The following is a 13906-nucleotide window of genomic DNA, read 5'->3' on the forward strand; positions in this document are numbered from 1 at the left end:
GGTCGAGCTGACTCATAAAGTTCAAGGGCTTCTTTGTTATTCCATTTTATCCTATGTCCAGGGACCTTTCTGTCATTCTTTCAAAATGTAATTCGTTACCAGTTCCTTAACGAATGGGGCTCATTCGTTACTCTCTTGATGAACAGGCCTTTATAACGAATGAACTTTTATAACAAACTGACCTTTATAACGAATGAACTTTTATAACGAATTGACCTTTATAACGAATTGACCTTTATAACGAATGAACTTTTAAACGAATGGACCTTTATAACGAATGACGCTTCATTCGTTATCTCTCTGTAACGAATTTCTTAACGAATAGGGCTCCTTCGTTATTCTTCCTTAACGAATGAGCATAGATCATTCGTTACACGCGCCTAGGGTTAGGGCACGGAATTTCTTAACATTCCCTGACATCCTTACCTCGTGCGCCGCCTTTCCGGCGCCACCAAACCGGAAAAACGGGCGGTGGCCGGAAAAACGTATTTCTACACTGTTTTTCGTCCCGATCGTTCCGGATCCGAGCTAGGGTGACCCCTAAGCTTATCATTCGATCGGCTTATACCCGATTCCATCCGAATCGCATGACTTTAACGGTTGAGGGTGTCGGTTAGTCATTTCGTGACTATATTTAGCGGGTTAGGATCTTTATAAGATCATACTATCATCACCTCGGATAAATGCTCGGTTTTTCCTTCTGGGTTCGGCTAAAGAAAGAGAGAAGAGAGAGAGAGAGAGAGAGAACTTAAGTGTATGTTTTGGATGGTGTATGGAATGGTGGAAATTAATGAATTAATGAACAATTATGGCTTATATATTATTGGTCATTGGCTTAAGCCCATGGTCTTTCTTCCTTCCTTATTAATCCAAGTTCATTGCCCACATTTATTTAACCCAACACAAACCCATCTCGTAAGAACTAGTATTATTATTTTATAAACCGTAACAAGAAACGGGATGTTACATGCCTCAATCTCATAATATTTCTTTTTATTATTATTACCTTTCCTTTTATTGTCGGAAATTTCCTAGAGAATTTCCTATCTTTGTTTTTGCTCCTTTACACTTAAAACTAGGGAGTGTGGCAAGATTCCCCGCCATAGTGGAATTTGTCATGCGACCGACACTTTAAGCGTTTAACGTAATCGGCTAAACGGTTACAACCTTTATTGTGTATTATTGTATTTCTTAGATATCTAGTCGGGTGTAAAACCCATGGGACGCCATAAACACGCCAACAGTACATTTGCACAATTTGTTATATTTCTGATATTTTGTTGGAACATCATCATCCGTGATACACGAGATGTTTCAACTACTTATGCTTGAGTTCGTTTATTCTTCACTTAGTTTGGTCGGTTAAATCGCTAAGTAACGCTCATAGGCCGACAAAATCCGTTGTACTGCTCATGGGAGGCCAACTCACAATTTTTTTTCGGTTTTGGTATGCTAATAAGTTGGGGAAAGAAAATGCCTTGGAAAGCTCATGGAAATCCAACACATTGAAGAACATTCGTTAGTTGTTTATCTGTTTGTTTATTTGATTTTATACGAAACACTTAATGAATTGATTTAATTACTCAACTATTCTATTATCCTATTATTAAATTATTCAATTACTTACCTATTAAATCACTTTTGAATCAAGATTTATTGATTCGATCTATTCATACACTCAAAAAAATAATTATTCTCTTGATCAGATACAAATCCTTCATTCCTCAAGACTCGGTTATCACGAGCCAATCAAAACAATTTACACTCTATTATCGAATTATGTTTCATCTAATCATCTTATCACGTTATTGTATTATCAAAATATCAAGTAATTTAAATAATATTATTGCACAATTTAATAATCAAATGACTTTTCATATAGATAAACTATTAAACATATTTCAAGTATTCAACCTCAAATTTTATTTTATTAAAACATATTAAGCTTTGATAAACTCATGCACTCATCAAATTAACACTCATTGATTATCAATTTTGATTCTAACTTATCCTTAGGTTAAGAATAAATACTAGCTTTACATATTTCAAGTTCATTTTTTAATAGTCCATATGAAGTTTACACAACTCATCAATCATTTCTTAAAAATCACGTCATTAAAAATCATAGTATGTTTTAAGCAAGAAATCCAGTTAATCAAGATTTATAAATTGTTTTCTTTAACCATTGTAGGGTCACTCATATAGTAACTTCAATTCAAAAATGTTAAAAACAATCATCTCAATCTTGTTCATTAAATTAATCGTTGGTAATTTTAATTCATTTACCCCTACTCATTATTATAATAACAACAACAATAACAAACACCAGCCTAAACATTAACTATATGTTGTTAATCAAATTAACAATCAATCTCATCAAAATCATAGCATCTCAGACAAGAAAATTTACGTCAAAATTCTCTCGTTATGCTTCACCTGCCACTGTCACTATTTAGTTCAATCCTCATATCGTTTGTACACAATGTAAACGTTCTATTATCTTGCTAATACTTTCCACGTACCACAAGAAATGCCACAACGGTCAATGCCATCTAATCCTAAAACCCATGCTACGACGTTTTCTCAAATTTTATACCTTGCTACCTGTAGTTGCTACAACTATGGAAATCTTAATCACCTATGCCATGTGTGTTCTCAATTCAATCATGTTCATCAAGCTCAAAATTCCCAACTTATTCTACTAAACCCTACGTTGAAACCTAATCAAAATATTCATTTCAATCAACTTCAATTATTCAATTTTTTATAGATCTATTTATTCAAGCTATTTTAAATTAGATAAATAAAATCAATCATAACTTAGTTTATCAAAGAAGATGTTTTAGTCATTTTTTATCTAAACATATTTTATCTTTCTCAATCGTACAATATAGCAAATATTTAATTTGATTTTTGGATGTAAACAAATTCAACTCTAATAATTTATTAATTTCAGAAAAAATTACAAATTTTGTCCTTTTGAATTACATAGATTATGGATTGGGTCCTTTTATCAAAAATATTTTCACTCTTTGTCCTTTATTTGGATGTTTGTCATGGTTTTTGTCCTTTACACTAACGAATGTTAAGTATCTCAGTTAAGTCATCTCATGTGCCCTGCACATGAGGGCATTTTAGTCCTTTAACAATTTAAAGGACTATTTGTGTAATATGTAAAAAGATTTATCAAACTCAAACACCTCACATCTGTATTTCATCTCCTTCACTAACAAACCCTAAATCCACCCACCTCCATTACCACACCACCACCCTCCTTCGTTGGCCTCCACCACATAACAACCAGTTTCTTAACCCTAAAAATCAAACACTCCAGATAAACCCTAGTTCATTCTTTTTGATTTCATTCGCCTCTTTCGTACTTGATTCAAAGCATAGAGAAATGGGTGCAAGTGACAGTGAACAGAGAATTGGCACACAAGGATAACAAGAAGAAGCTCCAGGTCCAGGATTCCCCAATCGCCAAGCACTTGCCGGCAAAAGCTTTCCAAACGCACTCTCAAACTCGTTTGCAAAGGTTCAATTGATAACTTTTTATGCGATTCCATCTTAAGTTTTATAAATTTATTAACTTTAACTTATTATTTGTTGATGTGATTTAGCTGCGGAACACAAATGCTTGAAGAGAGGGGTTAAAGAGGTTGTCAAGAGCATCAGGCGCGACAATAAAGGGTTTAAGAAACTGGTTATATGTGGTGGAGGCCAACCAAGGAGGGGTGGTGGTGTGGTAATGGAGGTGGGTGGATTTTAGGGTTTGTTAGTGAAGGAGATGAAATACAGATGTGAGGTGTTTGAGTTAGATAAATCTTTTTACATATTACACAAATAGTCCTTTAAATTGTTAAAGGACTAAAATGCCCTCATGTGCAGGGCACATGAGATGACTTAACTGAGAAACTTAACATCGTTAGTGTAAAGGACAAAAACCATGGCAAACATCCAAATAAAGGACAAAGAGTGAAACTATTTTTGATAAAGGACCCATTCTATAATCTATGTAATTCAAAAGGACAAATTTTGTAAGTTTTTCTTATTTTATGTAACATCCTACTTTCGGTAATATTAATAACAGAAATTTTTTTTATTCAATAATGAGCTGTTTATCAATTTAGATAAATAAACTATTAGAGGGTGGGGCTTGGACATTAAAAGATGGAATAGGGGATGGTAGTGGGCCTTAGGTCCATGGGCTTAAGGGTGTATAAATAACCCTTAAACCCTAATCCTTTCCAGTTTCATCCATCTCTACACCATAGTCTACACCTTCAAAAACACACACAAACAACCCTTTTATCTCGGACCAAGATCAAAAGGAAATGACCCGATCTTGTGGGTGTTAAGAGCATAGTGACGAGCAAGACAGACCCAAGATTAGATCGTTTTCGTAAAATCGACTCCTTTAAAGGTACGTTTATAACGAAAACTTGTTTGGCTCGTTTAGTATTCCTAGATCTATATGTAAATGGTAAAGTGAATCAAATGCGACGATTCTCGTTGAAATTCGTTAACATTTGAGGGGTTAATCGACGGTATAAAGAACCGGTTATATGTATTAATCAAACGCATCATTTATACACGATGTTTGGAGGATTAGGTTTGTAGGCGATGGATATACAAGTTCAATGATACAGATTTCATGTTATTTCATCAAGATTTGAAGGTTAATTGAAAATCTGGGCGTTCTGTTGACTGATATTGTTCTTGATGATTTTGACTTTGACCATTGAGTCAACGAATGGATAATTCCAGATATCCATTCGTTATGATAAATGAATAGATGATCATTCGTTAAGGTCATAGAAAATAAGATACATTCACGTATCTTCATAATGAATGAATATCTCATTCATCTTGCAGAATTAACGAATGGCAATCATTATTCGTTATCCAAACATTCGCCCAGAGGAGACAACGAATGGAACCCATTCGTTATAGATGCATTCGTGTGCTCTTGTAACGAATGAGTCTTTCATTCTTCTCAAAGAAATCACGAATGGCCTAATTCATTCGTTACTCATGCATTCATCCCAGGTTAACCAATTGTTATAATAATGGAACCATTCGTCATAACGAATAGGTTTGTAAGTCCCGTACTTGGATCTTTCAGTATGTATCAACAAACCTCAAAGTATTGCGGAATATAATGTAAGGTGAATCAAGATTGACAAGTATAATACGTAAGAACACAGGATGATGCTTTAAACACACGTTAGCTTAACGTCGAGTGCTTAAGCACTATGTGACATAAATACTCGTCACCATAACACAATGAACGGCCATGCACTTAAACCCTATACACGATATCTATATATAAGAGAAACCCACAACCTAGCCCAAAATAAAGCCTAAAGCCCACCGAGATCATAAAGTGATCTCGGTTTACATACACACGTCCAAACACGAATTACACTAGCATATAACTAAGTACAAACCAACTCAATGTAGACCCAACAATCTCCCCCTTGGTTTGTAGCTTAGTACTTTAATCGTGTTCCATGATATTCATATCCGCATCCTTCAAACCAGCCCAAAATCCCGTTCTGATAATCGATGCCACCATCCTTGTATATTTTTTGGCAGCAGTTTCAAAAATGGGTTCAACAACAATCTGGAAATTACTAAATGTCTTGATATCTCTCTCATCCAGATTGAGCAAGTCTTTTGGATCAATAAACCAATACTGCCCCTTCCGTAGACGTATAACAACAGTAGAAATTATACTGTCATACGCCCAGAACTACATATCGACAAGAGAACCATCTGGAACGGCACTCGGCACAGGAATGTGAGTTGCCTTATTTGTTGCAGGACACATAACGTTCACCATTATTTTTCCTGTCCGTGGATCTTGAACTCCTTTAGCCTTCTTCAGAAATGACTCAGCAGTAGTCATATTTGGAAATCCCAGATCAACTTGCCTCTTCAAAAAGTTCCAGAAATCAGAAGCCTTCTAGTCATGACTCGGATTGTGAAACAGAGCATTGATGAGGTCACTGAGATCTACTTTTGTCCTGGATCCAAAATCCTTCATTTTCCTGTAATACTCGGCAGTCCCGGACCTCCGTTTCACCCACCACATATTCTTTTCAGTATTAAAACCCTTGACAAAACCCTAGACGATCACAATATTTATCTGAAAAACCCTTCTTAAAAGTAATGATAAACTTATCTGGATGATCGGAAGACTCCACATTCTAATTAAAATTCTTCATCACAAGAATCTTCTTTTGAAGTCGATCAGACTGTTCAACATATTTGGGTGGGATTGAGAGATAGTGCTCCAGTGACTCAGATGCATCAGCATGTGCAGAGGTATGTGCACTGGAGTTCCTGCTTTAAATCGACAGTGGTTGATTTCATAACAGGGTCTTTAATTCTTTTGAATTCATCCCCAAATTTCTGAACGAGTTTCTGTTAAAGGTCTAGGTACATAGCAGTCAAACCACCCATGTTGGAGTCAAGTCTTTGATTTTAGATTCTTTTTCAGAGTTGCTAGCTTCGAGTTATTGGATACGCACATCCTTTACAACTGAATCTTGTCCGAGTTCAAAGACTTGACGTTGTAAATCCTGCACGTCCACAGGAGCAATCTTTAAGTACAACCCCCTTTCCTTTATTCTGCATAAAAGTATCTTGCATGGCAATAATCTGAGCAATATTCTCTGACGCACTAGAACATGACTTACCGGTCAGGTTTGATGATCCCGATGGCTCGTTATAGGTAGGAATATCATCTTCCAGATCAAATTCCTGGGCGATATCATCAAAAATATTTTCCTGAGATTGACGCTCAGTTGCGGATAGACTTGTATCAACACGAGTCTCCGTAGTGTCCAACTCACATTCTTATTGGCTCGATGTTGTTGTAGTTGTGGTTTCAGTAATCAGAATGCCTAGTCTTGGATCTTTCTTTCTCCTTTTACGTGGAATAAGACCAGCGTTTGATTCTTCTAGAGTGTCTTCATCTTGAGTTTAGAAGCTGCTTGAGGAGGCTTCAAGGCAATTGACTGAAGTAATTCCTTGAATTTCTCAAACCCCTTTAATTGCTCAGCAGAAGGAGCAGTTTCTGTTTCATGTTGTTACATCTCATATTCATCTGAAATGACCTCAAACGTAGCAGTACGCCCCTGAATCGACGTCACATGCTCTTCAGCAACCTGAGCACTGACAAACACTGTCTCAGTTTCAGCAAACTTGCCAAACTTAACTAACTCGTGAAGGCCTTGATAAATGACCTTTGACCCCTTCCTGGACTATTTCATCAAACCAAAGGTGTTTGGTCCAATTGAATTCATATCCACCGTTTCTACAGACTTAACAAGATCAGGATAGTGAAAATCGAATATCATATGTAGAAACCGAGGATACATAAGAAACATCTCCTTCTTCTTTTCCTTCAAGTTGCCCATCATCTCATCGAACAAGAACTTGGAATAATTGTAGTTTAATCCATGATCAAAGCAACTACAGCCGACATCTGAATGTATGTAATCTCATCAGATCCTCCTTTACGTCCCGACACCCAAGTAAAGAACGTGTGCATCAAAAACCTCCAGTAAGGATGAAACAACTTCTTGATAGCAGAGGATAGGATCCCTCTAACACATCCTGACTAGAATCTCCGTGACAACATCAGTCGAGTATTCTGTTGGGTAGTCAGGTTGATCTCCAAATAACAGAACTTCACGTATAATGGACTCAAAAATGATGATCGGCTTCTTTTGAACTTTGGAGTCAATAGTAACAGATCCACCTATTCCTCGTTGGTTGATAGAAGCGTTATTCTAGAATTCCGTGATCATCCTCTTGCATATGACAGGAGTTTCTCGTAAAGCATGAGAAATCCTGCAAGTATTGAGACCGACAATCATAGATTTAAACACCTTATGTGTCAAAGGTGGATCAAACAAATATCCAGCTATGTTGTCAGTATCAACTAACTTTAGTGGTGCTTGATCAGCCATTACTAAAACAAACGAGTTAAGTTAGCAAACGTATATTTAACTTGGTCAACAAACATAAGTTCTAAGGGCACATAGTTAATTTTCAAGACATAAAGGACAAGTTATGAAAGAAACATATTATATGGACCATAAATGAAAAATAATAATGGTCCAGATAGGTGTGTTCTCTGTCCAAACAGATGGATTTTGATATAAGAATGGAGTTTCCGGTCAAGATAAGGGTTTTCTATCCAATCCCACCGAGAACAAGAGTTCTCGGTCAACAATAAGATATTAGTCAACAAAGTCAACCGAGAACTCTTGGTTTGACCAAGAGTTTTCAGTCAAACTAACTGGAAAGAAAAACCCTTTGAGTTATGCCTCGTAAATCGTGTCATCTTCTCTAGAAGAGCGGAAATCCCCATGAAACAAAAAGAACCTACAACTAACTCCTAAAACCTTAACAATGGCATCAACCCAATGGAATGTCTAACAAAATACTGATTCATTATTTGAATCGTCGACAGAAACCCCATCTATTATCGAAAACATATCTCAATTAAACTCTAAAGAATCAAACGATTCATTCATTGCATCCCTTACTCGTTGTTGAATCAAAGAACACTAAGACAAGATCAGATTCATTAGATTAGCAAGGGTTTAGGGTTTTCGGCCAGGAGGATTTTAGAAAGAAGATGCTTTTGAAAATAATGTCAATAATGGAGATTTAAGGCCTTTTATCTCCCAAAAACCAGTGGGCCGAGAACCAAGATGAACCCAACCAATAAGACAAGCCCAAACCTGAAGGTTAGCCCAAACAAAGTTATCATACAAACTGTAGACAAACTCAAGGACCAACGCGTTTTAGCCAACATCAAAAATAGCCCTTTTATAACACTTGTTTCGATGAGAGTAATTTCGAGGTGAAAAGAGAATTAAATTAAACAAAATAGCTAAAAAAATTAAAAGAAACATAGTTTGAAAACACAACATGAAACACATGTCTTCTAGTAATATAGCAAATTTGGGATCAAATTTCAATTTTTGATAAAAATGCCACCTTTATGAAAAGATCTGAACATGGAATCTTATTGATTAAGGTTTTTTCACAAGGATTCATGTTCAACGTTATTATGACTTAAAGACAGGTTGGTAGAATGTATAACAAACTTAGCATGATTTTCATTGCGTCAGTGATGTGGATTAGGTTCAATTAGGCATAAATCTCATATGGACATCACTTATGGACCTGTGATTCATCCTATCTCTTCTCAAAGCGTATTTGGCTTTCCCCATATCACCCCAATTTGACTCCAACACCCTAGTGCTTGATCAAAAATTTTATAGAAAACAAGATAACATTTAAAATTTTAAGGTTGAACGTTGAACTTACAAGCCATCCGGACATACATGCCTTTCATTCAGAGTGTTTAGGACTTATTTGAATGCCCCGCCCTTTTAGTTCTAGTTTGAGCCTTTAAGCTTTGGAAAGAAAAAAGAAAAAATAAACCGACTCAAACCATCAAGAATTCACACATGTATATATATATAAACCTAATAATTTTTTCATTTTTTTAAATAAACAAAACAGCATAATATTTTTGGTGATCAAGACACTAACGGGCTCGTGTATAACTGAGTAATTACTTTTTTGCCTATTAATCAGAGATGTATATGGAGACATGCACATTTTTCAAAATCACTCTCCACAGTTAGTTTAGCATATTTAATTTATATCACTTCGTCCTTTACCCATCATGGAAAGCTACCATACAAATCAATGACTGTTCTAGAGCCCTTTAAGCTTAATAACTTCAACCGTTAGGCACACAAAAACAATTTATCTATCATTTTCCTAAGGTTGGATCAATTTTCCTTTGAAAATATTTTGAAGCTTCAAGTAGCTGTTAACTGAATAATCATATCAGTTCCCACAAAGTTACAGAAGACACATTTTAAAACTCAGTCACCCTGGTCACTCTTAGTTTTCAGGTAAATAACTATCCCGTATGTCCACAAGTGGTTAACGAGACCAAACACATATGAGAATACATGTCCCTCCAATTTAGAATTACCGACATAATTTTAAGTGAAATAATTTAAAAACAAAACCACATCATTATCGCCCCAGATGCTTTCAGTCTTTAGGTGAATGGCTCTCCTGTGAGTCTACGAATAGATGACAGGACCAAACATATACAAGTATATGTCCTTCCAACTTGAGCAACCGACATAATTTTAAGCGAAAGTAAGTAAATAACCTTTTAATAATTTTTATAATTTTTACATATTTTTTAATATTAAAAACACTCACACACACACTCTTTTTGATTTTTTTTTAAATATTCTCCCCCTAAATTTGTGCAAAAACAAAATATGTACCAATTTATCCTCAAAAAGACTCAATCCTCGAAACAAAGCATTTTAAGAAAACCGACAAGCACACTAAATCTGGCTGTCCCGCCCGATTTTGTAAATAAGTCCGCGACATTATTATCAGTGTGAACTTGTTCAAGATGAATCAATTTACGGTCGTAAGAGTCACGAATAAAATGTATTTTGATATCAATGTGCATGGTTTTTAAGTGTTGAACCAGATTCTTAACGATTCAATGGCAGCATCATTATCACAAAAGATAGGGGTGTCAAGAAATTCCAAGCCGTAATCCAGAAATTGATGTTGCATCCAGATAACCTGTGAGCAGCAAGCTGACGCAGTAACATACTCATCCTCGGCAGTCGATGTAGACACCATTTGTTGTTTCTTGCATTGCAAAGAGATGAGAGGATTACCCAAGAACTAGCACCCAACATGTGGATTTCTTGTCAATGTCCTCTCCACCATAATTGCTATCAGAAAAATAATATAGATCAAAGTCTGAGTTTTTGGGATACCAAAGACCTAACTTCGGTTGTCTCTTCAAATATCTAAAAATACGTTTAGAAGCAATTAAATGAGAGAGTTTAGGGTTAGCCTGGAAATGTGCACATTTACAGACAACGAACATGATGTCTAGGTGACTGGCAGTGAGATACATCAGGGACTCGATCATCGATCGATAGTATGTTTGATCTACTGGATTCTCTTCAGGATTAGAGGACAAAAGAGGCCTTTCCGCCATAGGAGTGGTAGCACTCTTGGAATTGTGAAATCCAAATTTGGCAAGCATATCTTCAACATACTTTCCATGATCCAGCAAAATTCCTGTCGAACTCTGACGAACCTGCAACCCTAGAAAAGTTGTCATATCTCCCAACGAGCTCATTTCAAACCTCTTCTTCATCACCTCTTCAAACTCAAAGCATAACCTAGCACTAGTAGATCCAAAAATAATATCATCCACATAAATTTGAACCAGAATCAAGTCTTTCCCAATGGTTTTAAGGAACAGAGTTTGATCAATGCTCCCTCTTTAATAACCATGACCCAGAAGATGAGCCGTCAACATAGCATACCACGCCCAAGGATTCTTTGAGTCTACAACGCTTTATCTAACTTGTAGAAGAGCATACAACACTTTATCTAACTTGTAGACATGAGTAGGATTCTTTGAGTCTACAAACCCTGGTGGCCGGTCCACGTAGATTTCCTCCTTAACTTTGCCATACAGAAAAGCGGTTTTAACATCCATCTGATAGACTGTAAAACCCATGAACGATACATAAGCCAAAAAAATCTGAATGGCTTCGAGTCTAGCTACAGGAGCATAAACTTTAGTATAGTTTAAACCTTCAACCTGACGGAAACCGCCAACGACTACCCGTGCCTTGTTTCTAACAATAACCCCCGTGTCATCTTGCTTGTTTCGGAACACCCATCTCGTATCCAACGCTTTCTTTCCCACCAGCAGATCAACCAATCTCCAGACCTTTAACTTATCAAACTGATTCAATTCTTCATGCATAGCATCCACCCAGCTTGGTTCTTGAAGAACCATTTCTACCGACTTCGGCTCAATTTGAAAAATAAAACAAGAAAACAAGCAACTATTTATATGCACGGTCTAACTTCTGGTGGACACGTCTGTTTCAAGAGAACCAACGATATTCTTAATTGGATTATTTCGCTAAATTCTTGATGGAATTGATTCTTTGGGTACAACACCGATAGAAGGTAAGTTTGACATATTTTCATCAACCTTAGTGAGGGGATTCTTCCATCCAGAGGCTGCCGTATTATGTGAGTACGAGGTAATGGCAATGTATTCATTTGGAATTACATCGGGTAACAAAATGCTTTTGAAAATTTGATGAATAGAACTCTCCCCCTCAACAATTGGAGTATGTTCTGATGAAATTGGTGAGGACATAGTTTAAGTAACTTCTTCTTGTTTATTGACAGATACAGGCGGAGAGATATTTGGTGATTCTGATAGATCATCATCCAGAACTGGAGATATATGAGAGACATCATGCAATTCTTCTTTCTCAGTATCTACGGTAGTGGCACCCGAAATTTCCGTGTCGCAGACAGGAAGCACATTGAACGGTTTGAAGAATTCATTGTAATCGAAAATCCAGTCAGGACCAACCAATGTACGTCATATGATTCAAGAATCTTCTTGGTTAACTTATTGTAGATTCTGTAGGCAGTATGACCAGCATAACCAACAAAATAACAATCATCAGCTTTGCCCCCAAATTTTGGAGTTGATTCAAGATTTAGTAGAGTACACGCGCAACCAAACGCCCAAAAATGTGCAACTGTGGGCTTCTGACCATTGACAATTTCATATGGAGTTTTCATTTAAGACTTGTTAATAAGCACCCGATTGTGAACACAACACGCCGTATTAACAGCTTCTACCCAGAAAAACAACGGAAGTTTTGAAGCACACAACATGGTCCTTGATGCCTCAATAAGTGTCCGGGTTCTACTTTTAGCCACACCATTCTGTTATGGTGTCCGAGCAGAACTGTATTGTCGAGGCACTCCCTTTTTAGAACAAAAATAATTAATTACGCATTTTTGAATTCCGTGCCATTGTCGCAACGAATGCCCTTCAACTTCAAATTGAGCTAATTCTCCATAAGCACCATGAACCACTTGATTAATTATACAGTGTCACTCTTATTTGACAAGAAAAACACCCGAGTAAAACGTGAGTAGTCATAAGTAATAACTAGAAAATAAGAACTGCAAGAAAGACTCAAAACATGAACCAGACCGAAAAGGTCCATATGCAATAATTGAAACACAGATGAAATGGTATTAATCAATTTTGGTTCATGAGATTTTTGATTGTGTTTACCCAAGACACAAGCCAAACAGTTTTCAATAGTAACAAAATTTTTGACGGGCAAACCTCGCACCAAATCAATTTTAGCAAGAAGGCTTAAGTTTTCACACTTGCATGACCAAGACGATGATGCCAAAGCATGGAATTATGTTCTGACACTTTTGAAAACAAGCAGGTTATTGGGAACATTTTTGTTCATGTAGATCACGTAAGCATTATCTTTTCTTTGTGATCAAACAAGAATCCAGTCTTCTGGTATGATGATACTTGGTTTTAAAATCAAACACTCTTTATTAGTGAGATGAGTTGAGAAACCTTTATCACAGATCTGTGACATGCTTAACAAACTTTGCTTCAACTCCGGAACAAAATTAACATTTTCAAATTTTAGAACAACGTTACTTACAGTACCCTTCTGCGTAATCTTCCTCTTTTCTCCTCCCGCAAAGGAAACATACCCACCGTTAAATATTTGAATGTCGTGTAGCCGGGAAATGTCTCCTGTCATGTGCCTAGAACAGCCACTATCAACATACCAAGGTTTGATGATATTCCTCCATAGCTGTTCCTGCACGATGTGCGAGATTAGTTAGACTTTGGTACGCAGTCCATATATACACTGGGTGACCCTGACTCATCTAAAATTGTCACAGGTTGTCATGACATATCTTTTCGATCATCTAATATTGAATTCGATGCCTCTTT

The sequence above is a fragment of the Bidens hawaiensis genome, unplaced genomic scaffold (genome assembly GCF_021521415.1).
Source record: "Bidens hawaiensis isolate Kalapana, Puna unplaced genomic scaffold, B.hawaiensis_p1.1 tig00023401_1, whole genome shotgun sequence".
Lineage (NCBI taxonomy): Eukaryota > Viridiplantae > Streptophyta > Magnoliopsida > Asterales > Asteraceae > Bidens > Bidens hawaiensis.